The 5,177-nt window shown below is 42.0% G+C and overlaps 1 pseudogene; it reads left to right on the top strand.

Moving 5' to 3' along the window:
• The first annotated feature begins 4,664 nt into the window (after positions 1 to 4,664).
• On the top strand, positions 4,665 to 4,782 carry LOC128131205 (5S ribosomal RNA; annotated as a pseudogene).
• Positions 4,783 to 5,177: the final 395 nt, after the last annotated feature.

Below are 5,177 nucleotides of genomic sequence, written 5' to 3'. Positions count from 1 at the left end.
TCAAAGATCGATCTTAGGTCAGGATATCATCAGCTAAAGGTGAGAAAGCAGGATATTGAGAAGATTACATTCAGAACGAGATATGGACACCACGAGTTCTTGGTTATGTCATTCGGGCTAACCAATGCTCCCGCAGCATTCATGGATTTGATGAATAGGGTTTGTAAACCATTCCTCGATAAATCCGTGATAGTGTTCATCGACGACATTCTCATCTACTCGAAAAGCCAAGAGGAGCATGGCAAGCATCTACGAGAAGTATTAGAAGTGTTGAAGAAGGAGAAGCTTTTTGCAAAGTTCTCCAAATGCGACTTTTGGATACGGGAAGTCCAATTCTTGGGTCATGTTGTTAACCAGGAGGGAATAATGGTTGACCCTGCAAAGATCGAGGCTGTAATGAAGTGGGAACGTCCAAAGAGTCCCACGGAGATTCGAAGCTTTCTAGGATTAGCCGGATATTATCGACGATTTATCCAAGGCTTTTCTTCGATAGCTGCTCCATTAACAGCTTTGACTCATAAAGGAGCTACGTATACGTGGAGTGAGAAACACGATGAGGCATTCGAGAAGCTAAAGAAGAAGTTATGTGAAGCACCGATACTTTCTCTACCCGATGGAGTCGAAGATTTCGCGGTTTATAGTGACGCTTCTGGAGTCGGGTTGGGTTGTGTTCTTACCCAAAGAGAAAAGGTGATAGCATACGCATCTCGACAATTGAAAGAGCACGAAAAGAACTACCCCACTCATGATCTGGAGTTGGCAGCGGTAGTTTTTGCCTTAAAGATATGGAGGCATTACCTCTACGGCACGAAGTGCAAGCTCTTCACTGATCATAAGAGTCTCCAGTATCTCTTTAATCGGAAGGAGTTGAACATGAGGCAATGACGCTGGCTAGAACTTCTCAAGGACTACGACTGTGAGATACTTTACCACCCAGGTAAATCAAATATTGTTGCTGATGCTCTCAGTCGGAAAGTCAATCTGGAAAGGAAAAGGCCAAGAGCGTTAAGAATTGAAGTCGTCTCGACGATTATGGAAAGTATCAGGAAAGCTCAAGAAGAAGCTTTAGAGAAAAATGACCGAAAGGAAGAACGTTTGGGAAGAACGTTAGTGTTTGGTACAAACAGTCGAGGACTGAAGGTATTCCAAGATCGAATTTGGGTACCTAAGACGGGAGGAATAAGAGATCTTCTAATAGAAGAAGCACACAAGACCATGTACTCGATTCATACCGGTAGCACTAAAATGTATAGGGACCTAAAACCCTACTACTGGTGGCCGACGATGAAGCTCGATGTTGCGAAGTATGTGGCCGAGTGCGTAACATGTGCAAGGGTTAAGGCACAACATCAGAAACCGTATGGGAGTTTGGAACCTTTACCTGTACCCATGGGTAAATGGGAAGACATCACCATGGATTTTGTGACTAAACTGCCCAGGACGAAGAACGGTCACGACATGATTTGGGTAGTCGTGGATCATTTCACCAAGAGTGCACACTTCATAGCAGCCAACGAGAAGTGGTCTATGGATAAGCTCGCAAATGCTTACGTGAAGGAAATTGTAAGACTTCATGGTGTCCCTCTTACGATTGTATCAGATCGTGATAGTCGTTTCATGTCAAGGTTTTGGAGGAGTCTACAAGAGTAGTTAGGTACAAAGTTGTGTTTGAGTACTGCTTATCATCCGCAAACTGATGGTCAGAGTGAAAGAACGATTCAGACGCTAGAAGATATGCTGAGAGCATGTACCCTCGAATTCCAAGGGAATTGGGACGAGCACTTACCTCTGGTAGAATTTTCCTACAACAATAGTTTTCACTCGAGCATCAAGATGGCTCCTTATCAAGCCTTGTATAGGCAGAAGTGTCGTACGCCGTCTTGTTGGCTTGAAGCCGGAGAGAAGCAGTTTATGGGCCCCGAGATAGTCCATGAGACTGCTGAGAAGTTGAAGGTGATTAGGGAAAGGATGTTAGCAGCCCAGGATCGTCAGAAGAGCTATGCTGACTAGAAAAGACGACCGATAACTTTCGAAGTTGGGGATTCCGTTTTGCTTAAAGTCTCACCGTGGAAGGGACTTATACGATTTGGGAAACGAGGAAAGTTGAGTCCAAGGTTTATTGGACCGTTCAAAGTTCTTCAGAAGATAGGGAACCAAGCTTACAAGCTGGAATTGCTCGAAGAACTCAATGGTATTCATAACACCTTCCATGTGTGTTATTTGAGGAAATTCACGGGAGATGTTCCCGACATAATTCCAATCTCAGAGTTAAGGATGGATGAAAATAAAAGGTTGGTCGAAGAGCCTGAGGCAATTGTTGACCGTAAGACTAAGAAGTTACGACGCAAGATGGTCGACTTGGTGCTAGTCCGATGGAAACATTCGAATGGGCCAAATCTCACTTGGGAAACAGAGGATGACATGATGAGTCGCTATCCACATCTGTTTGCTGATGCATGATTCCGGGACGGAATCATCCTAAAGGGGAGAGAATTGTAACGCCCGGGTTTCAGGGCTAAGCATTTTTGTCAATGTAATAGTCTAGGTCAACTCTTGTAACTCTTTTTGAAGTAATAAAGATGAAATATTTGAGTATTATGTGAATTATATGTGTTTATTATTTAATTATAAATGTATAATTAATAAAGAATAAAAATGAGCGTCAAAATTAAAGTGTGAGATAATCCCGATATCTCTACATAAAGTTGTAGAATATGTCTCAAGGTTTCCGTGCATATAAGGAACGCCGAAATCCGAGTTATAACGAAGAAGTTATGACCCGTCGAAGTTTCACGACAGAACCGGCACGATACCGGGAAGCGTGAATAGTGAATTTACGATAGAGCGAGATTTAGCCTTAGTGATCTAAACGAAAGTCGTAGAATATGTTAAACTAAGAACATCGATAAAAAGAACGCCCAAATCTGACTTCGTATGAAGAAGTTATGAGATTTTAAACAGACCAATCCTGTCCCGGCTTGTTAAAAATATAACTTTAAAAATAAAGTCAAAATTAGCCGACGGAGTCTAAACGAAAGTTGTAGAGTACGTCTTCACCTACGCGTGGATATAAAGAATGTCAAAAACGGAGTTCGTATGAACGAGTTACAAATTATAATAGTATATTTACGTATTAAAATAAAGTATAAATCATGTATACGTACACATATATATATACATATGTATATATCATTAGAAAGGTATCGACGATGCGGTCATTATAAGACTAATGTTGAGTTCTTTCGACATTAGCTTAGTACAAATATCATTAAATCCATTTATAATAGTATTATAGAGGGGTGTTTAGTTGTTTATATAACTAAAAGGTCATTAAGTAATTATGGAGGGTAGTTTTTGAAAATTCAATTAGTATAAATAAGAGCCTTGGGCTCTCATATTTCTTGCACCATTCTCTTGATTCAAGAGTCTTTCTCTCCTTATCCCCCGAGCATTTCGGTCCCTCGTGATTCGACTTCTCTTTCTGTAGCTTAGTATAGTAAGGTGAGCGCTGAAGCGTTGCACGAATCTTTCTTAGAAAGATTCAGCGACGAAGTTCTGCCCCTGTAAATATTAGACTAAAATTTAGCGATAATAATGCTAGATTTCGTCGAAGGAAAATAGAATCGTTAGAAGCAAGCGCTGCCCGATTTTGGAATCATCACCTTAACAAGTGAGTGCATAGTTACTTTCAACTTACACATAGATATGAAGTATTTTATATAAATTACGTGCTATGTGTGCATATTATCTGAATACTTGCTATCTATGCTAGATGAACGTTGTTATACATGTTTTCAATGATTTAAACTGTATATGTATTTTATATCTACGAAAATGTTGGGGTAAAACATGGGTAGATGCAATAGGTGATGTGTGATAAAATGATGAGAGGCCTCGATGTTGATGTTGTTGATTCTGTCATCTAGCGGAGTATGGATGACGACCACGGACTCTTCTAGACAGTCAAGTGGAACACTAGCAGGCTCGCAACCTGTAGGTGTTTGTGAACGATATGTTCACCGGTGTACTCCATCCCCCACATGGTTGCCTTTAGGACATTTATTGCTGAGGAATCCCCTTAGCAGTAGTGTCCGTCCCGATGATGATCCTTAGGCTAGGTCCCTTATGATAGGTGTTTAGGGACGTAAAGTGAGGATAACGGGAACGGGTAATCGGGTTATTGTTGATCGATGAAATTAATAAACTTATTTATTGTGGGTTGAAAACCCTATGTGCTCACCAGGCTCCCAAGCCTGTCCCCCTCAGTTTTATGTATTACAGGTAGTGGCGCATGAGCATAGGTGTGATGTTTTGGACGAGGGATTACGGATATAGGCTTGTAGATATGAAATAATGTAGTAAGGCTTATATTGTACTGTTTATGCTTTTGATCTGTACGAACATGACATCCCGAGTCTTTTAATGAAATACATTTCTATGGAAATGCTTTTGATAAATCTTTATCATATTTTTGTTTTGGGACAAATTCCGCAACACTTTCATTTAAAATGTAACTCTGATTTTTAAACAAAGCATAAACAAACCGGTCTTTTCTGGCCGTGATTTTGGGGATGTCACAGTAAAGTGGGTTAGATCTGATCCCACATCGGCTGGGAAGGAGAACTAAGCATTCCTTATATGGGGTGTGGATACCTTCCCTATCACAACGCGTTTTAAATCCGTGAGGGCAGCAGATCCCATAAGAACTCTGCAGTTAAGCGTGCTCGGGCGAGAGTAGTACCAGGATGGGTGACCCCCTGGGAAGTCCTCGTGCCGAGTGGCCCAAAGCGGACAATATTGTAATACGTGCCAGAGGGGGATGTTACAAATGGTATCAAAGCTAGGGCACGGGTCGATGTGTTCGACGGGGACGTCGAACCCTAACCCTATAATGGGGGGTGAAAGTGGGTTAGATCTGATCCCACATCGACTGGGAAGGAGAACTAAGCATTCCTTATAAGGGGTGTGGATACCTTCCCTATCACAACGCGTTTTAAAGCCGTGAGGGCAGCAGATCCCATAAGAACTCTGCAGTTAAGCGTGCTCGGGCGGGAGTAGTACCAGGATGGGTGACCCCCTGGGAAGTCCTCGTGCCGAGTGGCCCAAAGCGGACAATATTGTGATACGTGCCAGAGGGGGATGTTACAAATGGTATCAGATCCAGGGCACGGGTCGAT

This window comes from Lactuca sativa, chromosome 1 (assembly GCF_002870075.4).
Source record: "Lactuca sativa cultivar Salinas chromosome 1, Lsat_Salinas_v11, whole genome shotgun sequence".
Classification (NCBI taxonomy): domain Eukaryota; kingdom Viridiplantae; phylum Streptophyta; class Magnoliopsida; order Asterales; family Asteraceae; genus Lactuca; species Lactuca sativa.
This window is presented reverse-complemented; position numbering and strand designations above follow the sequence as displayed.